At 45.5% G+C, this 25,833-nt stretch overlaps 1 protein-coding gene across 1 annotated transcript in view; it reads left to right on the forward strand.

Moving 5' to 3' along the window:
- Positions 1–253: 253 nt before the first annotated feature.
- The window catches only part of LOC146184545 (uncharacterized), a 60,805-nt gene continuing 35,225 nt past the window's right edge, over positions 254–25,833 (forward strand). The window contains exons 1-2 of the mRNA XM_084608808.1: positions 254–343; positions 3,998–4,056. The gene's annotated coding sequence lies outside the window, so the exon portion shown is untranslated. The remainder of the gene's footprint in view (positions 344–3,997; positions 4,057–25,833) is intronic.

Raw genomic sequence — 25,833 nt, forward strand, 5'->3', positions numbered from 1 at the left:
CACAGCCATGCGAAGACATCTGACCATGCTCTGAGGCGACAAGCGGCCCTCCTACGCAGCTAGACTACCTGTGCGCACGCGGCCAGGGTGTTACGTGATCCTAGAAAAGACGGCAGTCTATACCTGCGCCGGCTGAGGGCGCAACGGACAATGGAATCGTAGGAAAATCCCCGCACAGCTTTTATTGGCTGCGTCTGAAAGGCCACGTGATCGCGCCTGAGGAACTGGTTGCTTAGGGAATATATACCCTCAGTCGGCACAACCGCGCTCGATAGCCAGGCGTACAGCTGCGCAGAGCAAGCCACTCCGTTCACAAGTACACACCCGGCGGTGCTCCCAAGCGGTAAGGTTTACTATTGTTATGTTTCTGCATGCTTTTAACTAGCACCGTTGGCTACCTAATTTGAACATGCTCTCTAAAAATAGTTGGCCATTGCTAAACATTACAGCACAGGGGCATTGAGCTTGTAGGCTATACAGATTATCTGATGTTGCGGCAGGATACTGTAAGCTTTCGATTGTCCATATCCAAGATAACACGAAAACTGACGGAAGTCAAGTGATATTGGCAATTTGTTTTGTGTCAGAAGGTGCTGTATTTCGGAGTTCTGGTAGCAAGGTTTGGTTACATATGCATACAAAATACTACAATGGGCTTCTGAATAGGGAAACTATTTATTGACGCTGCGAATAAATGTCAGGGTTCATGACGGGGCTTATGATATGATTTTCAGCCGATCACACACATATATGAAAATGGTGTCAGAGTGACGCAACGTCTCATTGAAGAGTACACCTAACGTGCCTAGCCTGTGCTTGTTTCCGTAAGACCTTTGAAAGTCACAAAGCTCCAGCATCTAATCCCATTTTCTTGAAGCGAAGCGTGACTTAATATCCGTCGTTATTTCTTAAATTACCTATCTCAATTTGCTAATAACTGCTGCAGCAGCATGAAGAAGGAAGAAGGAAAAGAAATTTATATTGCAAGCGTTATTATGGGCGCATATACAGTATTTAGCCTTCAGGCTAGGACTATAGCTTGGTTTTCGTCTTCATTGGTATCCGCAAGCCAGTTGGGCTAGGTGGAAATGATAATAGTTTTGAGAGGTGATGGCGACAGGGCAGGAGCAGTGGCAGGACAGGAGACAGTGTTCTGTGTCGGTCGGTGAGGTAGGACAGTGAAGGCGCTGCACAACGTTTTTGTCGGTAGAGCCTAGCTCTTCTCTTGCTAAGATTCATTTGAACCATACTCTGTGGTATACGCGCGGTTTGTGGGTAATAAATGTTTTGGAGTTCAATTGTGGTGTCTAATGGTACTCAATAACCTTCTACAGGTCCATGGTCCATGATCATAGAGTCACTGGCGCTTGGCGAGAAATTCTGCCGGCCACTTGATGGTCCAGCTTACTACCAGTCGATGAGCAAGAATCAAATGAATAATTAAAAGGCGCGGTTGCGATTGAGTGAATGTAAGGTTGTTCAGAGATTTAAAGTAAAGTTTCTTCAACAGAAAATATACTGGGTTTCCTGGGAATCCTCGAACGCTACGCTAGCACAGGATGAAGGAAGGGAACAAAAGAAAGACCGGATTGCATGTATAATAATGTGGAGCTTTTGTTGTAGGATATTCGGTTGTTCTAAATTTAGTCTAATAAACTATTAAAGCTAAGACGATTGGGGGATACGAGGGTGGTAGAGGATGGCTGCAGGCAGATCCCCCAACTTTTCTGTACCATGCGTCAATGTAGCCCACCGCTGATTTGCTTACTGGCGGAAGATGATTATATGCTCAAGCCACCCGACTGCCTTTATAGATGGTCGAGAACATGTTCTGCGGAATCCGGACGATGCGCAGGCCGGACACATGAGGGGAGGAGGGGATTTGCATGGGAATGTCGGTGGGTGTATGAGGAGTGTACATTCGTACCTACCTGCGTTGACGTGCGGTGGATATTCGAGGTGCCCGCTGATCTGTATGTAGATTTAGAAGTGCAATTTTAAAGAAATGAAGATGTCTCTCTCGAAGAGACATGGCAGAAGTGCTTGTGGATGCAAGCTTAGTGTTGATTTGTGCGGATTGTACACACCGGATCGAAGGTATCGGTATTGAGTTTTGTGTCTGATATGTAAAGAAAGCAGTAGAGGAGCGTACTCAGTGCAAGAGCTTCAGCGGATTGCGGGAAGGGATTTTCTTCGAGGTCCAAGTGTTGGAAAACCAGCCTGCGGACTATGCTCTCGCACAGGACTATCAAATAGCGCTCAGGCTCTCGTGAAACGTTAGACATCAGAGGAATGTTACTAAACATCTTAAATAATGCAATTGAAGAGTTTATCGCAGAGTGTCGCACAGGATTTAATTTTAATGAAAAGAACATGGGTACTGACGTGCAATTAGAGCCCAGTAATTTTTGTTTGCGAGCAAGGAACATTACTGACTGTCACTGAAGGCACACTTGCATTGTTGGGAGCAAGGGAGACTAGATGTGTATGTTGTCTGGTCTTTCACATAATGGGATGTTTTACGACTGTACGCTAATTAGTGTGCATGCGATTATAGTGAGCCACAATCAGCTATCACGACATATCGTTAACATGGAGCTTAAAGCTTTCACTTTTTTCCTTCGCAATACTCAGGTTTTATCACGGCGCAATTACATTCAACGTTTTCCACCAATCCATATATCGATGTAAACACAAACAACTACAACCGTTCGTCTTCATCAATCAATCAATCAATCAATCAATCAATCAATCAATAAATCAGTCAGTCAGTCAGTCAGTCCGTCCATTCATCCATGCAGCCATCCATCCATCGATCGTTCAATCAATCAATCAATCAATCAATCAATGAATCAATCAAATACTCAACCAATTAATCAATCAATCAATAAATCAAATCAATCCATCAATCAGTCAATCCGTCCGTCCGTCCGTTCATCCATCCATCCATCCATCCATCCATCCATCCATCCATCCATCCATCCATCCATCCATCCATCCATCCATCCATCCATCCATCCATCCATCCGTCCGTCCGTCCGTCCGTCCGTCCGTCCGTCCGTCCGTCCGTCCGTCCGTCCGTCCGTCCGTCCGTCCGTCCGTCCGTCCATCCATCCATCCATCCATCCATCCATCCATCCATCCATCCATCCATCCATCCATCCATCCATCCATCCATCCATCCATCCATCCATTAATCACTGATTTTCTCCTTTTCTTCTGTGCTCTTCCTTCTGTTCCCTCTTTGTTTCCTTTCTCTTTCCCATCCTCTCTTTCTTTTACGTTTTCAATTTCAAATTCTTTTTTTTTTGCTCATCCTATCCTTCAACTTTCGCCCCGTGACTTTTTTTACCGCATAACCTTTTTTTGTTTCCTTCTCAGTTCGTGTTCTTCCTCTTTGTGTTCATTCTTTTTCTTTCCTTCCCCTTCCGCTCGTATTTTTTTCCTGCATATTCCTCTCTATCCCTTTCCGTTTGGTATTGGCTCCGAATACATATGCCTTTCTGCTTCTTGCTCTCTTTCTCCTAGGTGTTCTTTTTCTCCCCTACATCATCCTCTCCATTTTTTTTCTTATGTTGTACTTCTTTCATTTTACATTGCCCTTCTTTTTTCTGTCCCCATATTTTCATTCATCCTGTTCTTTTCTTTTTCGTTGTCCTCTTCCATCAAATTTCTTTCTCCTTCTTTGTTATGCTCTCCCTCTTCCATCTCTTTTCCTTTTCTGTCCACTTTTATCCGTTCTGTTTCATTCCTTCCTATTGTTACTTCGTTTCCTATATTTATTTATACAAAACATTGTCAGACGCAATTATGTCGAGAAAACAGGATAGAAAGAATATTATCTCTGTCTGATGAGAGCCCAGTAACTCATACACTGCGCAACCAACCTAAATATGCGCAGTTTTAGAACGGATAGGCGTTTTTTGCATGAAGATAAAAAATAAGCATTCATTGCATTCATCATGCTACAACTTCCTGTTATTTTTGAATGTTCCAGGTGCTACGAGATAACAACCTACACTGCTACGAGATAACAGAAAAAAATTGGTATGCTCCGTAAGTATCTTCCTTCATTTGAATGCGCCAGTATTACTGGCCGCGATGAGCGGTTTGGGTTATATATACACTTGTGATTCCCGTTCCCTTGCGCATAGAAGCACAAGAAATTCCAGAAATAATTCCATGGCAGGTAACTTTAACTGAGGAGTTTCTCCCAGGAAGCGAGTGCGGCACTGTATTACTAGAAAAATAGCGGTGAACCTAGTTTGTGTATTTTGATGAGAGATAGGCTAAACATATTGACAGATACGGGTGTACAGATGATGACAGGATTTTAGGAGATAATGGGAAAGTATGACTTATATGATATATGTATTGTACGTTGTCCTGGAAAGGAACTATGCCTGACGAGACCCAGGCACGTTGCTACAAGTGAACAATAATGCGGCGGCAGTACCTCAGACTGAATAAAACAATCTAGGAGACACTTATGACTGCTTAGGTGCTGAAAGACGGCAATCTCGTATTTTTTATTAATTTCATTATAATTTATTTTAATTATTTATTCTTGTTATTTCTGTTTTCATATTTGTTATCTTGTTTTTTATTTTTGACATTTGTATTCATTATTTATTTTTTTAATAACCTTGCTTCTCTCTTTATTGTTACCTTTTGAACGCGTTATAGCTAATGCAGCTATGTCAATGCAGTATCAATAAGACATTATAGCCAAGCAATCATGACTGAATTCGGTATTTTTTCCTATTTTGGCTTGTTATGTGAATTGTGTTGGATTGGCTTTGTCTTTTGGTGATGCATTCCAGGGACGATCATTGTCTACGCACGCCACTAATGAGCCAAAAAAGGCGCTGGTCTTGAAAATAGTCTGTTTGCAGTTGACGGCAAAAAATGATTTTGCAGCAGAGTAAAGTTAGCCAATTAGTCGTTAGTGTGATCACGTTCTCCCTAACGAAATCAAGCCTTGTTCTTGCAAAGCACGCCATAATTCTTTTCATTCCTTTCCATTATCTCATGTTCATTTGTTTTCCCTTCATCACCATCCGCCTATCTTTCTCTTAATTTCCATTTCTCGAATTACTCTTCGTTGTTCGCTTTGCTTGTAGCGTGCTTGTGGCCTCTTTCGTTCTCTCTCTGCTCTGTTCTTTGCTCAGTGTTCTCAGCATTATCTTGTGCCTACTGTACCTGGAAGCGGATCTTTGTTTCCTAATTAAGTGCATGGATCTTCTGGGTTACACGTAGTGTCTTTGCACTCTGTTCAGTTGTTTTGTGGTAGCTAAGGGGTCGGTATAGATGTGGGCTTCTGTTATGGACTCTATTTTATTCATAGCCTTCATTGCATCGAGGATTGCATAAAAATACATCACAAGCGGGTCCGGATGTCCTCTTTCGTATTCATTAGGTACCTTTAACTCTTCGTGAGTCGAGCTGGTAGCTGCTTTTTGCGGCCATTTTCTACAATTCACACGTCCGTATATGCAATACCTGTCCCTGAGAGTACATCAACGCGAGGGCGAGACGCCCGCTTATTTTTTCAACCTAGCTTTGTTTTTTTTTTCGTCTAATAGTCGTGAAATCCCATGGAGGAGGGTCAGCCATTGTCGGTGTTTGCCTTGCCACCGCAATGGGTAAGCATGTCATGCGTATAAAGTATTTTTGTCTCATATTCCTCGTTGCTTCTCGTTGTTCAATGAGCTCTGTCAGTGCGTTGAGCTGCGCATGTTTCTGAAGAATAGAGATGGGGGTAAGTTTTGGTAAGGCAGTGATTGTACGCATTGCGTTCCTATTTATTGTTTTCAACTCTGGCCACTGTCACCTCGGGAGACTTTGGAACTGCGCCTGATAATATATCCTGAGCTGAAGCATCGATTGTATAAGGCGTCTTGCCATCTCCTTTCGGGATCCTCCTCCCCTTGACGAAATGTGTTTTATCAAGTGCAAGGAAGTCGCAGCTGCTTTTTTCATCCTATGAAGTCATTGTGTTCCTTTGCCGGATTTATGAATATCTGGCCCAAGAGTTCTCAGCTCGTCCACTTCTTGTAATGCCTAATTTGCAGTCTTTAGTGCAACTCTTTTTGTTGCCAATTGTTTTCGTCCATTCTTATTTGCAACATGAATGTAGCTGGACCTTTGGGATAACAGCTCCAGATCGGCATCGCGGACGTATTCATTTAATGTGTTTAGGGTCTCTTGTAAATAAAGATTTTGTGTCTCGAGGCGTTTATGAGTAGACCATATTGTGACATCGTCTGCATAAATAATGAACTGCACCTCTCTCTCACCTACTGAACTGTACCTTTTCGTTCATCTTAGTTTTTCATACTTCTGTTTCTCTCCCCTTCCCCTTATTTTTTCTTCTCTCTCTTCTTTCGCCTTCCTTTTGCGTCCACATTTTTTGTTCCGTGTATCATCCCCTGTTTTGCTTTGCCTTGCATTAAGTTCTTCCCTTTACCGCATTAACCGTATTAGCCTTTTTCGCAGAAGCCTCTTTCTGTCTTTGCGAAGCCTCCAATGTCCCTAGATCCTTGAAGTAAAGAGACTCGCAACCATTAAGATACTTTCCTAATTTGTCCAAGGATTTTATTCTTTCATCATCGGGTTTATTGCGCATAGTACACATTGCCTGCCAATGCGTACGTGGTACCGCGGCAGAGATGTGGCGTGATTCCGTTTCCTCAACGATAGGGTCCTCTTAGCAGCGTCACCTGCCAACAAATAGCAGAAATATTGTTAAAACGAAACAGAGCGCAATAAATGCTAGCGATCGTCTTTGATCACGCTAGCCAATGAAGAAAGAAAAGCTTCAGTGAAGCAATGGATTAACATTGCGTTTTGGAGCCGAAACACAAGTTCGAACCCACTTCTTGCGAAATTTTTTTTCGGCACTCCTTTTTAGTTCACAGCCATAAAATAAAGTATTAACATACTTTATGGGGCATGTTTCCTTTTAGGCTGCATTATGTGATGTTTTTGATTGCAAGTAACCGTAAAGTAACCGTTTACGTACAAGGACGCAACATCAAATAGTGTGTTATGGCAACACTGACGCTATTTAATTCCGTAATTAATTCGATAAATTTCTCCCGCCTTCAGTGGGTGTGTATTACCTTTACGTTGCGTTCAGAGCCACTTCTGCGCCGGAATCATCGTTTACTCCGCTGACATTGAAGAAGTGACCTGGAAGAAGTTCCTAGATCCTACCGTTGAGAGAAGGGAAATACCCAGGGTTTAAAATCTTGCACGTGTAGCGTTTATGCTGACGGTGGAAATGTCACAATAGGCGGTAGTGGTGAGTATCGCTGTTATTAACAAAGAAACGAGTGACACGCTATGAACGACTAAAATCATTGTGTGTTAGCTTCACTATTCAGCACACTGAAGCGTAGAAACAGAATACAAAACTGCAGAGAAATATTTCTCGTAATCAGCTTTAGTCATTCTCCGGAACGAGACAAAATGCATTAACTGAGGTTCTATGGTCACGTTTCAAACTTTCTGCACAAACGCGTATCGACGGTAAACTGACTTTTTTCATCATGACATTTGGTCAGTCTAAGAAAGAAAGGCGAACTTCGTTTCTTAATCGCGGTCCGCAAACCAACGCCAGTCCTAAGCGCCCACCATTGCTAACCAGGGGCAAAATAAAAAATAAGGCAATTTGTCTACAAAAAAGTATTTATATATAAAAGCTGCCAACAAGAAAGATCATTTCTATGCAGCTTCGGAGATGTTCGCCAGTCCAGCTTAAGACGCATTTGCTGTTCTCGACACTTCGTTTTCACCAACTGCCGTCTGGACCATCGGAACGAACGAAAGGCGAAATTGCCGTCATTCCCTACATTCATTCCCTTTCCCACATTCTTAAGAAAATTGGGAAGAAAGTGTATGCTCGCGTGTTTTTTCCAGCCCTTGAAAAACTTACTGCTCTATGCCAAAAAGCCTTGCCCAGCGAAAATCGTCCCTATAAGCTGCAATACTATACTAAGCGCCGAAAAAAGTTTGTCAAATGTACTGAGGGCATTGTTTACAACATCGCGTTAGTCAGTCCGGTCGTTGCTTGAATGAAAGCCTTCGCGAATACAAAAATAATATGAGTACATTAAGAGGCAGTAATCTGGCTCTACACTGCAAGGGGTGTGGTTTTGTACCGTTTTTGGACAAGTGCTTGTGGCTAAACACCGAGATCAATTGAGCCGTTAGATTATAGAGGCAGCAGAGATCTCTGCTTTGGACAATAAATGTGGCAGCAAACCGTCTGTTTCCCTGTCTAAACGTGGGCTGGCATTGCTTAGGAACGTTAATCACTGAGTGGTTTTTCGTTACTCTTATTTTTCTTTTCACCAGTTTTTGGTGCACGCATGCGCCTGTCAGTGTTTACGCGTCACGTTTCGCCTTGGTCGCCTTAGTTTCTTTCAGTCGGAAGTTAGCGCCTGTGTTGAGTACCTTTTTTGTCTTTCGTCCTTTTACGCTACACATTCATATCATGGATCACCGTTACCGACTAGACTATGTTTTCACCTTTGCGGTTATAGCGTTTTTCTGTCGCGGCGTTTCAGCCGGCGGAGTGACGAAGTACGCGAATGTGTTAGTTTGCGTAAAGGCGTTGCGATCTATGAACTGTTTATTGGCCGCCGCTGCGGCTTTGGAGCAACGACGAAAAGGTGTCGCTTGCTTGCTCCCGGGGGCCCAATGCTCGACAATTCGCCATTTTGTTCAAATGTGACGTACGCGTGACGTGTGCAGTAAGACGGTTCCAGGTTACGTAAGCACGCAATCGGGTTACGCATTCTGAAGAAAAAGAGAAATAAAGTGACAGAAAAAAGCGCGCTGTCGTCGGCTACTATATATTGGCGCCAAGTATGAAAACCTACGGTACTCCTGCAGGAACCGATATTCTGCGGTGCATTCCGTGATTCGGAAGCCTCGGGTTGCAGTAAGGCGAGTGAAGTATCTTGTGGCGTTGCGGTATTAGTGTGTCATGACATACTTGTGGTCGAACATTCGGCATCAGCTACGCACGGAAAGGCTGCGCGAGTTTCAGCTGAAGAGCAAGAACGGCAATGGAATATTCTTAGTGGGTTGGGGCAAAATGGGAGCGGAAAGTAGCATTGCTGTTCATAAGCGCCGATAACCTCTAGCATTCACTTATCAGCGGCTTTTAAATGCAGGAACTAAAGCGTTTAGGGACTTCGCCGTAAACAGAAGGAATCGAGAGATTTCCAAAGTAGCTCTAGCAGTGACGAAGAGGTGCCGGCGCAGCCGGTAATATCCATCTCTGAGGACAACGCTAGCAGTCTCAAAGTATCAATTACTGTTCGGTACTGGCTGTGCTATCTACCTTTCTCGAAAAGCCGCGTTATGGCCAGCTACTGTCAGGTCACTAAGTCTGCTTAAGTTTCTAACACATTGTGTTGGTTTGAGTTGTGTAGAGCATGGAAAGCAGTGCAGAGAGAGAGAGAGAGAGTTGGAGGGAGGGAGAGAGAGTCTTCACACACACACACACACACACACACACACACACACACACACACACACACACACACACACACACACACACACACACACACACACACACACACACACACACACACACACACACACACACACACACACACACACACACACACACACACACACACACACACACACACACACACACACACACACACACACACACACACACACACACACACACACACACACACACACACACACACACACACACACACACACACACACACACACACACACACACACACACACACACACACACACACACACACACACACACACACACACACACACACACACACACACACACACACACACACACACACACACACACACACACACACACACACACACACACACACACACACACACACACACACACACACACACACACACACACACACACACACACACACACACACACACACACACACACACACACACACACACACACACACACACACACACACACACACACACACACACACACACACACACACACACACACACACACACACACACACACACACACACACACACACACACACACACACACACACACACACACACACACACACACACACACACACACACACACACACACACACACACACACACACACACACACACACACACACACACACACACACACACACACACACACACACACACACACACACACACACACACACACACACACACACACACACACACACACACACACACACACACAAAGTGGAAGGCATACGCTGGGTCTTACACCTAGTCTGTTAAATTTTCATGCGCTGGCGTGCGAAAATCTATTGCCAAACGCAAAAGATCTCCGAGAAAGAGAACGAAACAGAGGAACAGACTAGCAGGGAAGATAGGCGATTCTCAGGCTACCGCACACGTGCAGAGGGGGATAAACGGACAATATGGAAAGAAAGCGAAAGATGACAGAGGAAATTATGGTATGAATCTAGGGCGGCGTCGCGCGCGTGTTCCGTACTGTCGAAACAGTAAAATGCAAATTAATAAAGGCAGATTAATTTTAGGTTGTATTAAAAAAGCAATCAACACAAAATGTCACTCAACTATATCATATGATTAGAGCTACCGTCATAAAGTGCGTAGTACTTATTTTGTGTTCTAAAAAATAAGCAAATGGTGAGCCCGAGTGCATATTCAATGAAAACTTCATATATGAAACACCATCACACGCGGCAAGCGAACATGTGCCATGTACACGGAACATACATTAAAATAGAAGCTGTGAGTATTTTTGCTTGCTTTGCCCATCGTGGAAATGCTGTTCAATTCATTAAAATTGCAGTGAGTCCATAGTGCAAGGCAAAACAAGCAGTGTTTAGGGCCGACGTTTAAGAAAGTGTTTGGTGATCCCTCGCTGCCTGTCGCGCGAAGTTTCTGCACAGCCATCGAATAGTATTATCCTTCAGGTTGTACTTACGAACCGATCAGACAGATAATTAAAAAGCATCGCGGTGCCTACTGAAATTCATGATTGCTTGGTGGGCGCTGTTTAACATAGAGACAAAGAGAAAAAAAAACACGGGACTGGCGCCTTTATTTCTCTTTGTTTTTGTGTTAAAGAGCGCCCACGAAACCATCATGAACAACCTACAACTCGCCCAACTTCCCTTTGTGTTGCTCTCTGAAATGCCTCGTCTCGCGCAGATCAACCGTTGAGTTAGCGGGCCGCATTGCTGCGTTTGGTAACGACGGCGCGGATCGACGGTTTCTCTATGAGAGCAAAGTATTTGCAACGGGAGGGTAGCTACGACCGTCGTGCGGCTGTAAATCTGCCTCTTTATTATTAATCCTCTAAAAGATGATGCAGCTGAAAAGTTGCCTTATGACATCGTTTTAGTGCTTTCTGCAATTACAAAGGTGTGTCAGCTTACTTCAACACCCACCAAACTCTCTACCAAACTGCGGTGAGCTAACAGCCGCCTGCACTGGACGTCGAATTCGCCATGTTTTATTCGCGGCCGCTTGGTTCAAAATGCGGCGCCCAACTTTGGTTATTTACAGAAATGCCAGAACATCCTTTGCGTAATGGGACGTCATTTTGACGTCATTTTGACGTCATCATTAAATGGTTATGCATGACGTATTTTCTGCCAATCACATTTCAGGAGTCGGCTCCTGACAGTGGGCGCTTCATTTCAGCCCATTCGTAATACAAGCGTAAGTGCTTCCCTTTCTGTCACATATACCTCTGTTTTCCCTCCACAGTTACTTATCTATACCCTCCATGCATCATGAATATCGCTGCTAAAAGTTCGTTTTCACGCTCACGTCATTTTTAAGTCACCGCAAAAAGCCTTTTCGACACGCCGAAATTTCGCGCCGTAAGACTGAAACACGTGACTGTTCTGAGAACCAATCAGATAAAAAAAATGGCGCCGAACGGCGGCCATGTGTGTCGAGAATAAGGCTCCCGTTTGAAGCCAAACTGCGACAGAGGTGATCACGCGCCATCTACCGGAAAGAGTTAGTGGCCTTTGATTTTACTGCCGAAGAGTGCGTACTTTTGAGAAATATTTCCGCGCCATGAACATATTCCCGTTCGAGAAGTTTGCAGTGAATGAAAAAGTTGTCTTTGAAAAGCTGCACAAACTGAAGCATTTAGTTTCGAAAATATTAAAAGACAGTACCACTTCCTCGGTCATCTCCAAAGTGACGCCATTTTTCATTCTTTCTGAAATGTCACCTACACTTTTTCACTCGGGTGAAAACCGATGCCGTCAGAGCGACTGTGCATGCTAAATGCTTTATTTGCGGAGAGAGAGAAGCAACTTTTAATGCCAAAGAGTAATAATTCAGCCATGTGGGCCTGGCGTGGCCCCCAGGTGGGGGCAACTCATCGTCAGCTTATATGTTGCGACTTGCCTAAATGCTTTTTGTAAAGCCAAGCATTGCACTATTTGCTCACGTACAAAATCAGCCGATACGCAGCTTTATCCCTTTACTACACCAGATGCAACGAGATTGATCTTGATGGTTTGAAGTCACGCCTCACGTCTTCCGCATGTTTTAGTTGCTTTTGGCATCTTGTCTTGATCCTTGCTAATTTTAATACGGGTGCGGCCAAGTTTTCCAGGTAATCTGTTTTACGGCAAGCGTGAGGCGCTGTGTTCCATTCCGCGCCTGTCTCTGACTGCACATTCCTCTGCAAGCACAAGTCAGCGCAGTAAAGTGTTTCATTTGAAAATCATTCACAATTTTTCTTACTTCTGAACTGCCGACTCTCATCACTGCGTGATTATGTGAATATATTTTTCATTTTGTAGAAGGAGAGCACCCTATTTATTTTATTTGTGGGAACCGCCGATGAAAGTGGAGGTTAGGTTGGCGAAATTAATTTGCCTTGCACGGTAAAGACTATGGTGTCGTCCTGCAATGCACATTACCGCAAATATCACTACTTAGAACTGCGTTTTTCTATCGTAGTCGGCAAAGTTAGCGACACAAAGCCGTAGCATTTTCACAAATAATCGAACCACGCGTGCTGGCGAAACGGTAAAACTGTACTGTCGCGATCACAATATTTAGGGCCGTCAGAGTGCATGCCAAAGCAACGTTCAGCGCCCTCTAAAGGCACCCGCCTACTCTGCACGCTATCGCAAAAATCTCTGTATCGTTACTCCTACTTTAGATGCGTTGTGGTAGATCGGAAACGGCGCCAAGTGTTGCTTCGATATATTAGGCTAGCCTGTGATACAGCCATTGTGGTGGGTAGAGCAGATTGCACGCGTCGTTTGCGGTTCCGTAACTCTGCGTGGCGGCCATGGTGCCAGCAGTTTTTTCTTTTATTCTTATTGACTTCGCACCCCTAGTGCTGGATTTGCAATGGGCGTACGCCGATAGAACATTTCTGCATTTTCCCGAATTTCATGATGACTAAATGCTCCGATAGGGAAGAAGCTCGGAATACCATTTCCTTTTCGAAACATTCAGTGACGCTAAACATAGTTGCAAAATACATTGCAATTTATTGTCACATGCAAGGCAAACTGAATATAAGAGTTCTTTCGCGTCATTTCTGTAAGATGTGTCTACATGCACACCATTTTGAAAGAGTAGTGTGCAACGTGCAGTCGGTGGCAATCTTCGGACAGGTTTGGCGTGAATCGGAGCTCTATACACATATCGGCCACAAATGGCCACTCTGGAACTTTTCGTAAGCAGCAGTGATAGTTCCCCATTCAGTGCAACGTTCATTGCTCTCGCTTATCTTACAATTTCAACTAGCAGCCGATTTTTTCGTACTGGGCATCTGTAGAGTAACGGCCGCGTATTGCAGTGATTAGTACAGTACATGCAGGTGTTCTGGAAGTAGAAACGGGGGGGGGGGGGGGGGGGGTGTCGACGCTTTTAGAGTATAACGGTGAAAGAAGAGGTATCCAGAAAAAACCAGCAACCTATCTAGCGGGGCAGACGCAGCACTTCTGGAAGGTTACGGTGGGTAACGAGTCGATATATGGAGGCGGCATCCTGTCTCTATAGAGGAATTTGGGGTCAATCTTCTGGGAATGGACAGTCGTTAGGACGGACGTATAGGGTACAGTACCGTATCTAGGCGAGGGGGAGCCGGGGTGACCTTTAGGGAAGGGACGGTGGGTGGAGTGGTAGGTGGAAGGGAATGCACCCCATGCACGGAGGGTGGCGGTTGTTGGAAGGTGGCGCTTCTGGAGGGGGCCGATGAGTGGGCAGGTGGGTAGAAGGAAATATACATAAACAAACTTACGTAAAGAGCGGACACTTCCGTAGGGCCATGCGGCTGAGCTGCTGCACTGTCGCCAGCGCCCCGAGCGGCTGTTCATACTACTAATTTCGTCCTCCCAGATTTTAGTAGCGCACTTTTGCTCTGTTTCAGTTTCGGTTTGGATAACAATGCTTTAGATTCTTGTTTACCTTTGGCTGTTAAAATATTCAACTACATCTCCTGCAGTGGCGCGCAAGTGCTTTAATAATGGCATGCATACAGACGTATTAAAGTCGCGTATTGCAACCATTTTATTGAAATTACCACCAAGCTTTTCGAAGAACCTAAGCACAGCTGATTTTGTTCATACAGGTTAGAATAATGCGGTTGGAGCCGCTTTTATTGTAATTTTCTGATCTCATTACCGCTTTTCTCAGTTGAGCATATAGGAGCCATGCGTTCCACACAAATAGTTTATTTCTCGTGTTTTCATTTTGAATTGGACAAAAAATTCTGAATTGCACAATTCTTAAAATGCGGCATATTACAGAGCAACAATAACGAAGGTATTATGAAGCACGCAGCACAGTGTCACGAAGAAAAAGTGCGCATACCCGCTTTGTGCTTTTGTTCTAAAGCATCACCCGTGAGAGCACCACAAAAGGAGTTGTGAACGGCTGGACAAAATTAAAAAGGAAAAAATGCAGACACAGCCCGTGCAAAATTTCTATAAATCAGCCTTCACCAATAGGCTATTAAGAAATATAAACACAACACACTGAACACCCGGCGGCACATGAGCGGCGGAGCCAAACGTGTATATGGAAAGATAAGGAAAGGGTACGCTTAGATGCAAACTGGTGCATGTATGATCTGTCTACCTTTGAAGTGATGTGGAAGCGAACATCGCTACGTCGCCTTGCGGGTTGTCAGACCGTTACTCGCTCGGCCGCGAAACGGCTCGAGTGTCCGCTGTTCGCCTAAGTATGTTTCTCTGTGCCATATATTTTGAGAAGCTGGGATGAGGCGGAGGGACGCTGTTGGAAGGCGAAGGTTTCATTCTCTGGGACGCATATGCAGGAGGGTGAAGCCTTGACGTGCCTCTGGTTTCGGCGAATGTCTCTCATAACACAAATGCAGTGAATCATAGAAAGCAATATTTCCGGCCACTCCCTTGATCCAGTCTCTACGCCGCCGGCACACAATGTGCTTCAAGCCTTCAGCCATCGCAGTGCCCGGGGCACAGATATAGGCGGCACTTCGTGCCGCTTTCGATCTCGTACGATGCGCGTAAAATAGCAGTGGCGATAAAGAGATGCTTACCATAGTCGATAGAGCTGGCTGGTGGCGTTAGGTGGCGCAAAAAGCAGTTATTCCACTCTCTCGGACGTCCCGCAATATTGCGATCACTACAGTAGCTTCCGAAATTCACAATAATTGACTAAAAAGAAGCAAAAATGAAAATGCTACCTGCTGTGTAGGCGTAGCAAGCAAGAAGGAATGCACTGTGCTTCGTCAATGGTGGTGGTTTGTGGGGTTTACGTCCCAAAGCGATTCAGGCTATGAGAGACACCGTAGTGGAGGACTCCGGAAATTTCGACTACCTGGGATTCTTTAACGTGCGCTGACATCGCACAGCACACTGGCGCCTTGCTTTTCGCCTCCATCGAAAAGCGGCCGCCGAGGCCGGAATTCGATCCTGCATCCTTGGGAACAGTAGTCGAGCCCCGTAACCACTGCGCCACCCAGGCGGGGCCGATGCTTCGGCAATGTCAGCGTCTGAATGCCGAGCACAGCAGCAACAAGCGCGAGATATCTGTGCGTTCGTTGGCTGCAGGTATCAGATACTTAGTCGTGCATTAAATCCTGCGCTGAAAGCCGACTGCGACTAGAGCTCGGCTGGCTGCAGCATGAAGTGACGTACTGATAAACAAGCGTTCATGTTGGACGACGACACGAGCAAGCCGGCAAGCGTAGTGAATCCAGTAAGCGTCATCTACTAGCAAAGCCTTCGCCTCATGCTTTGTGCTGCTGTGCAGTAAGTTGTATGCCGTAGGTTGACACATTTAGTTGACACATTGCTGACTGCGTTGCGCGCGCTGCAAGCGTTGCGAACACACCTTTAGTTGCAGTGCCATAGAGTACGCCGCAAGTGGTGTGCAAGGTGGCATCATCTATATAGTGACAATAATAACAAAGCCTATACGTACTGGTTTAAAAAGAAAACATCAGCAGCTGTATTACTGATGAGAAGAAAAGTCGTACTATCCATCTTTTTATTAGGAGAAAAACTACGCGAGGTGAACGCGCCGCCATGTTGTCAACGCATCTCGCAGCGCACGCAGCAACGGGCGTACGCCGGGATTTGAGGCGTGCGTGTGCCCGCAAGGCAGGCCGCGTTATGTACGGATCTGCGCATGCGCATCGTTACCCGCATCGTAGCTGTGTACCGATCCTAACTGCGTACGCCTGACTAAAAGTGTCCAGTGAGCACACCATATCTTTCAGCAATGTTTTCGTGTCTGAATAGTGGACCGAATAGGCCACTATTTTTGTGTATATATATATATATATATATATATATATATATATATATATATATATATATATATATATATATATATAATTAGGCTCCTTTTTTGCTCCTTTACGAGAAACCTACTTGACTTTTTACTTTTGCTTTGTTACTGTTTTGAAAGCTAATTGATTGAAATTCGTTTTACTAGTTTGCATGTTTAGAAAAATTCCTTCAGTTAGTTCTTTTATTGGCGACACCGAGTGTTGTATTACATTAAACTACCTGCTGTCTTGAAGGGGTCTCCTGGGCCGTAGTCAAGCTGCTTGAGCAGCTTTTAGCCCAAGAGACCATCTAGGGTTTCTGAACAAAAATAATAAAAAAAGTATGAAAACTTCCGCGCAGAAGCCAGACGATATCGCAGCTAAGGAGCCAGCTATGCCAAAACTCTGCTGCTGAGCTGGGCCCCAGTGCCAGTCGGCGTCTTGGTGGAGCAAGTCTCTGAGAGGCTTCATAAAGTCTGCTAGCTCTGGAAGAAATTTCGCTAGGTGGTTTGCGGAGCCAAACAAAGACCTGACTTCCGACACATCTCATGGTGGGTGGAGCTGGACTATGGCCCTGACTTTTTCTGGGTCGGCGCTGACTCCTGTTGAGTTTACGACGTGTCCTAAGAATGTTACTTCTGTTTGGCGAAAGGAGCACCTGTCGATGTTGAGGGTAACACCTGCATCTTCCAGCTTCCTCAGCACCAACAGTAGGTGTGTGTCGTGTTCCTCAGTTGTCTTCCTTGAGGCAATGATGTCATCTTGTAGACAACTCACACCATCTAGTCCTTCGAGCACACGGAGCATTTCTCATTGGTAGAACTCTGGCGCTGCGGAGATTCCGAAGGGAAGTCTCAGGAACTGGAACCTACCAACTGGTGTGATGAAGGTTGTGTATTCGCGAGAGTCCTTGGACAGTGGCACCTGCCAGTACCCTGCTCGTGCATCTAGGCAGCTGAAAACTGTTGCACCTGCTAATTTTGCAAGACACTCGTCCACCGCAGGCATGAACACACGTTCGCGTATTATTTGTTGGTTGAGTTGACCATAATCCACGCAGATGCGCAGCTCATTGTTTTTTTTTCGTGCGACAACCATTGGAAAACACCACTCGGTTGCTCGCTCGATCTTCTGGACGACTCCAAAGTCTTCCATCCTTTTTAGTTCTTTCTTCACAAGTGGAAGCAGTGGAAAAGGCACGCGCCTAGGATAACTGACTGCGTATGGCTCAGCATCCTTCTTGACTTTGATGCGGTACTCAGTCTTCATGACTCGAAGTCAAGACATTAGCTTTGGGTATGATGCCATTTGATTGTGCGAGGGTTTCGTCTAGCTCAAGAGGGCGCTGTAGAATTCCAAGTGATTCTATAGCTGGTCGACTGAGCAGCAGTTCTTTTGATCCTTTGATGATGAAGACTGCTTCTTGAACTTCAGTGTTGCGCCACGTGACTGTTTCATCGATGTAGCCAACAGTGGCTATCGCTTTCTGGACTGGGCCTATGAACAGTTGTTGCGTTGACTTGATGGGTCCCATGACGGTTCTGTCGTACTGGTCGAGTGCGATTGCAGTCACATCCGCGCCGGTGTCGACCTTGAAGGTAAAAGGCAAGTTGTTCACGGTAGCAGTAATCCTCCACGGCGTGTTCACTCCCACTTTGATTTAGCCTAGATATAGCTCTCCTAGATAGTTTGGTCGTTGTCGGATACTCGAGCTCTCGTCCTTCGGCTTAGACATGCGGACGAGGGCGTAGTGGCCTTTTTCCCACACTGGTTGCACGTCTTGTCTATCGCGGGACACTGTGTCTTCGTGTGGTCACGCACACCACCACACCACTTGCAGCGCTCGTCTCCCGTCTTGTGTGTACGTTGAGGGCGCGACTTGAAAGGCACCTTCGCTTCGTTCCGGCGAGTTTTGACATTTGTCTGGCCGCGAACTTCTCCCATGTCGAGAGCTGGCTGTTCGATGGAGCGAATTTCTTTGTGTTGAAGTTTCACGCTCTCTGAATTGCGGGCAGCTGTGATTGCTTTTTCGAGAGTGAGTTCTGCGTCAAGCTGCAGGCTCTCGCTGAGTTTTACGTCTCGCAAGCCGACCACGAGCCTGTCCAGAATCAGTTCGTCTTTGAGAGTTCCGTAATCGCATCTTTCGGCCATATTGAACAGTTCAGTCGCAAATGCGTCGACGTTTTCATGCTGCTCTTGTTTCCGAGAGTTAAATCGCGCTCTCTCATAGATGAAATTCGTTCGAGGTAGGAAATGCTTTTCAAAAGCACTCGCTACGGCGGAGTATGATGCCATCTGTTCGTCTGTCAGTTTCAAAGCAGCGAGCACGTCCTCCGCTTCTTCGCCGATGGCGTAGAGTAATGTGTTAATTTGCGTCGTCTCATCCTGTCCTGTCAGACCGGAGATGAGTCGGTAGCGTTCCCACCTACGGTGCCATCGTGTCCAAACTTCGGGCTTGCGGAAATCGAGCTTTGTCGGCAGTTCCACGGCGAACCGGTTGAACGTCATTCTCGGAGTGCCGCTCGCGCGCTTTTCGTTCGAGCCGCGCGTGTCTGGCATGACGCTGCGGCCGCTTATGTTGGGCTCGCTGTCCTTCTGGGTGTCACGCTGCGTTGGTTATCCCTGCGCAGGCCACCATGTAGTAGACGTAGCCAGTATAACAAGCAAAACTGTTTATTTATGCATCAGGTAATGGCGCCCGTTTTCGCTCGGCTTGGCGCGGTCGCCCATGCCGGGGTCTCCCGGCGGTCCTCCTGGTTAGCTTGCCGCTTGGGGCGCGGTCGTCAGTGGCGCCCAGAACGTTTTAGTTGTTAGCAGGTATCAGCCGCTTAACCCAATAATTTGTATTCATGAGTTGCGCACTCCCTGCGGTCGAAATTGAGCAAAATAAATATAAATGAGCAAACAGCACAGGTGCCAATGTTAAAAGTCCCAAATGTGGCGGCACATGCGGGAGTTGCCTTCTCCCTTCTGCGGACTTTCTGCAGCGTTCCGCAGTTCCTAGAAGAGAACTGCGGAACGCTGGTAACTTGAGGGCTACGTCAAAGCATGTCTTCATGTCCGGCATCAAAGTAGAGGGTAGAGAAACAATTAAACTGCTATGGATTGGGTCTAGCTGGAGATTAAGGTAACGCGCCGTGCTAAACGATTCTGTGGACAAGAACGGATACGTATTCTGCGTTTTGTCACCGCTCTTGTTCGTAAAACCTGAGCGTAAAAAGGTCAGCCCATGAGGAGGAGGGCTTTGTGTGATCAAAGTTGCTGAGAAGATACAGATTATATAACTAGGTTTAGGAAGGTGGGCTGTTTGTTACTATACCCTAGTGAAAAAAGCCATATGAGTCACAATAACCTCATACAAATTTCTCATACTAAACTCATACAAATGTCATACAATCTCATATATTTCTCATACGTTGAATGAAATTTGTATGATATGATATGAGATTTTTACGAGTTTAGTATGCGTTTAGTATGAAAATATTTATGAGGTTATTGGGACTCATAGAGGTTTTTTTCAGTAGGGTAGTACAACTATGAGACATTATTCCAGCGCACAAAAAACACACAGGGACGAAGTTAAAGGAGCCACCACGAACGCCGGACTTGAACGGAGGTTTATTGCACTACCAGGTATTTAAGTACAGAGGAAGCATGAGGGCGTAAAAGCATTTCGCGACCAGACAACGATAACAGAAACACACATAGCAGGCATGAGTACCAAACCGCTCACTTTCACCACATTGGCGCACCTTATATTGCCTACCTGACTGAACCAACACATTGGCCTTGAGAGAATTCATTTTTCCCGTAGCGCAAAAGAAGGGCCGCTGACGCACCTCTCGTTTTTAATAAATATACTGATAGATTTTAAGATTTCTCGGCACTTTTGAGCTTCAAGCTTGCGCATCACAGGTGGCGTTTTCATAAACGCCTTGCATGCTGGCATGTGTCAGCAACGGCGAATGTGGGCAGATAGGTGACCTCCACAAGGTAACGAGTGAGCTTTCCTGTGATACTCGAATAAGCGATCTTTAATGCCGCCTCCCGTCTATGTAATGTTCCATTTGCGAGGGCGAGGGAGACGCTGGGGGATTTATGGAGGTACTTCGGCCCCATAGAAAGACCTTCAACTGATCGGGTAACTCAACTACGAATTCATCCCCGACAGCGCGACAACATCCCAGCAGCGCCTTGCGTCACCTGCTGTTATGCGCGCTAAACGTCGAACAATTTTGTCTTAGGGATATGCTTTCCTAGCTGCTGCTCCCTGCGGGGCCTTTTTTTTTGTGGAAGGAATGTTTTGAGGTTCCGGATCTTCCAGGGGAATTTTTACCTCATTCGTGGTCACGGATTTCTTTAACGCCATTGTGCCCTTCTGGGCATAAATGCCTATTAGTGGACAAAACCTCTGTGCAAGTCCTGCGTTCGGGGTATCGCCTCTACTTTCGTCCGTGTGTACTTTTCATGCGGTATGCTAATGTATCATAATTGTACTAGAAACCAACTAGTCCAGCTTTCTACGCTTAGAGATATACATTCTACTACACTGGACCCTGTAATTACTTCTCTTATGCGTGCGAATATTTCTTCGACGCCCGTCAACCTTCTAGCCGTCATCACATGTCATGGAAGAGAACTCACCTTTGCTCTCGCCCACTACCTCGTCCTACCTATAAAGGCTATGCCCTCTTCACACTGTGCTTTACATCCGCGTGGCCTGCCACACGGACGATGAAGATCTTGTGCTCCGATCTGTGAAACAGAGTAGTCATTTGCAGAACCACGTGCGCAGCTTCACCGCATCGCCCACAAACGTGGACCGCTTTTCCGAACGCTTGTTCATGGGACCACAAGTACTACAGAATTACTGCTAAATGTATGTCTAGCAAATTTGTGCGCCATATTAAAGAAATCATAAGTGCGGCAGAAGGCTGCACATAACAAAGTCACCTACATCGGTGAGTGTACTTTGCCTAAAAAAGTCGAAGCAATGCTAAGTCAGGGCCCAAAGCTTTGCATTAAGCCTGAGGAAGAGGCCGTACGGTTCCTGTCCATTGTCAGAAATGTGGAGGCAGCAGTTAGGCCAGAGGACAAGGAAAGCTAAATTGCACGAGTAGATTGTTTGTGACATAGGGGCCCTTGCCTGCGCACAGGGTCTACGCTAGATCCACTCCCCATTACCTTTAAAGCAAAGATCATTTCCTTCTAGCTCTGAGCCAAGAGAATAGGTTTGTGATGCTAAAAACATTGTTTTGAGAAATATTTGATGAGGCAATGAGTAAAAAACTTCATTACTAGGACAGTGTCGCTATCTAAGGAGAAGATTAAAGCTATCGCATTGCTTGAGCAGCTCAACCTGTAACCGCTAAGAAAGAGCATTGCCGCGGATGATGAAAATTCACTGTGTGTTTTCTGCACGGTAAAACATACAAAGGATATGAGGCGTTTAGGGCTATGTGACAAAAAAAAAAAAAGGATCTCGCAAGGCACTTTGTACCGGTTCTTACAGACACACCTTAGAGCTGTTAAGCTTGAAGCTCCGTTTCTGGCTAGCGTTTCTAATGATGCTATTGAATATTTTCTCATTTCGTTGCTTCGTGTCAAGAAATTCTCGTGTTTTCGATTGATGTGAAAGATACTTTTTATTCTATACCTCATCCTGAGCTTTCTGTGCAGTAAGGAATTTCATTGAAGACTTGGGGCCGGTGGCCTTCAACAGCAAGAGAGGGTTATCAACCGACAACTTTTCAGAGCTTTCCAGGTTTTATCTGTCATCCACGTTTGTCATCTTTTATTAGCGCCATTTCATCCAAAAAGAAGGAAGTGGACTCCTGCTTAGGGCCCCACTTAAGTGATACACTTTTATCAATTATTTATAACCATTTTCTAACATCGCGGGCAAAATGATTTGAAGTTGCAGATGATTTTCTCGGGGTAGTGAATGTCACTGATGCTCAGAACAGGATAAAGGTGTTAATGTGAATAACATTCTTAAAATGTTGGCTGTTAAAGCGTTCGGCGTTAAGTTTATTCAGAAATTACCGGAAAAAGGTCGCATCCAGTTCCTTGATGTGTACTTTATACATGAAGAAAAGCGTGTATGCGGGCAGTTCAAGCCACAGTCGTAGAAGCGTATTCCTAACTAGTAATCGGCCCTTTCTAACCTTGTAAAAAGAGCAATAGCAAAAAAAGTGCGCGCGGTCTACTCTTTCCAAGTCGTGCGAGCATCAAGTGTTTGGCAGCCTCAATACCCAACAAAAGCGACTGGACAAGGTTGGGTTTCGAGAAGGAATTGTGGCCTCTGTTGTGGAGAGCCAGATCTGCAAAGTAAAATCTGGTGGCCGGCGCAAGCTAGAAGAAAACGCATCTTCGCTACAATGACATGTCCTTGTGCCATACTGGCATCAGGTGTCACAGCGTCTCCAGACGGCTCGCGGCAAGTGTTGCGTGCGTGTTGCATTTTTAGCCGCGGAAAAGCTGAGACTCTTGTTCCATCTGGTAAGTGATGTTCAAAAAGAGGTCTATGTGCAAAATTAGGCACACCGAACCTCTCGATAAATGTTAGGGTGGCGTGGTGTTCAACATCCCCCTCGCCTGTGCAAACGATGCATTGGACAGATGGGACGCTACATTAAAGGACGCTCGCTCGAGCATCGCAGGAAATCTAATTTGTTCACTGGTCGAGGTCACTTAGCTGTCCATATGGGCCGTTGCTCACGCAAGAATGCAAGATATTTTTAGAAAAAAGACACTGGCAATGCGCATGTTTAACACTTAAAAGAGCTATAAATGTTTGCTGCTTTGAGTGCATTTAATGAAATAGAGAACCATATCGGCGACCCTTCTATGGGGCTAAGGAAAAAATAAATTGTTGTTTCAAAGAAAATGTGTTTGGTAAGCCAGGTAGGCGATAGAAGGTGCGCTGATGTATTGAAAGTGAATGGTATGGTTCTCGTGCTTTCCCCGTGTGCTTCTGATTTTATCTGGCCGCGGGAAGCCCTTTCGCCCTTTTTGTACATAAATTACTTGCGTTGCAATTAACGCAAGTTGAAGCACGTCGTTCGCTGTGTCTCTACTACCTTTGTGCGTGTGTGTTTTTTTTTGCGCTAGAATAATGTATCACGATTGTAAGATGCAGTTTCGTCGCTTTCTTCACATAGACAGGCGTTATACACCTCTTATCCTGCTTATCAATTGTCGAAGTGTAAAGAATAAAAGTGATGAACTAGCTGCTTTAATATCTTCTTCGAACACGGATGTTGATATCGCCTGCGAGTCATGGTTAGATGAAACCATTTCCAGCGCTGAAGTGTTTCCTTCTGAATATTGATGCCAGCCCTATTCACAGAAGGCCTTATCGAGTCTTTCTTGCTGAGCGCCACGTGATACAGAAGGAGGTCGACAAGATGTTGACAAATAATATTATTGAGCCTTCCTGCAGTCCCTGGGCGTCTCCTGTCGTTTTAGTCAAAAAGAAAGATCAAACTTGGAGATTCTGTGTAGATTACCGCCACCTCAATCAGATCACTAAAAAAGACGTTTATCCGCTCCCGAGAATTGACGACGCCCTCGACTGCTTGCATGGTGCCAGCTATTTTTCCTCGATCGACATGCGTTCCGGCTACTGGCAAATAACTGTCGACGAACGGGATCGAGAGAAAACCGCATTTGTCACCCCTGACGGACTATACCAATTCAAGGTCATGCCATTTGGCCTCTGTAACGCTCCTGAAACCATTTCCAGCGCTAAAGGGTTTCCTTCTGAATACTGATGGAAGCCCTATTCACAGAAGGCCTTATCGAGCCTTTCTTGCTGAGCACCACGTGATACAGAAGGAGGTCGACAAGATGTTGACAAATAATATTATTGAGCCTTCCTGCAGTCCCTGGGCGTCTCCTGTCGTTTTAGTCAAAAAGAAAGATCAAACTTGGAGATTCTCTGTAGATTACCGCCACCTCAATCAGATCACTAAAAAAGACGTTTATCTGCTCCCGAGAGTTGACGACGCCCTCGACTGCTTGCATTGTGCCAGCTATATTTCCTCGATCGACATGCGTTCCGGCTACTGGCAAATAACTGTCGACAAACGGGATCGAGAGAAAACCGCATTTGTCACCCCTGACGGACTATACCAATTGAAGGTCATGCCATTTGGCCTCTGTAACGCTCCTGAAACCATTTCCAGCGCTAAAGTGTTTCCTTCTGAATACTGATGGAAGCCCTATTCACAGAAGGCCTTATCGAGCCTTTCTTGCTGAGCACCACGTGATACAGAAGGAGGTCGACAAGATGTTGACAAATAATATTATTGAGCCTTCCTGCAGTCCCTGGGCGTCTCCTGTCGTTTTAGTCAAAAAGAAAGATCAAACTTGGAGATTCTGTGTAGATTACCGCCACCTCAATCAGATCACTAAAAAAGACGTTTATCTGCTCCCGAGAGTTGACGACGCCCTCGACTGCTTGCATTGTGCCAGCTATATTTCCTCGATCGACATGCGTTCCGGCTACTGGCAACTGTCGACAAACGGGATCGAGAGAAAACCGCATTTGTCACCCCTGACGGACTATACCAATTCAAGGTCATGCCATTTGGCCTCTGTAACGCTCCTGAAACCATTTCCAGCGCTAAAGTGTTTCCTTCTGAATACTGATGGAAGCCCTATTCACAGAAGGCCTTATCGAGCCTTTCTTGCTGAGCACCACGTGATACAGAAGGAGGTCGACAAGATGTTGACAAATAATATTATTGAGCCTTCCTGCAGTCCCTGGGCGTCTCCTGTCGTTTTAGTCAAAAAGAAAGATCAAACTTGGAGATTCTGTGTAGATTACCGCCACCTCAATCAGATCACTAAAAAAGACGTTTATCTGCTCCCGAGAGTTGACGACGCCCTCGACTGCTTGCATTGTGCCAGCTATATTTCCTCGATTGACATGCGTTCCGGCTACTGGCAAATAACTGTCGACAAACGGGATCGAGAGAAAACCGCATTTGTCACCCCTGACGGACTATACTAATTCAAGGTCATGCCAT

The sequence above is a fragment of the Amblyomma maculatum genome, chromosome 7 (assembly GCF_055883805.1).
Source record: "Amblyomma maculatum isolate TAMU_Amacu chromosome 7, ASM5588380v1, whole genome shotgun sequence".
Lineage (NCBI taxonomy): Eukaryota > Metazoa > Arthropoda > Arachnida > Ixodida > Ixodidae > Amblyomma > Amblyomma maculatum.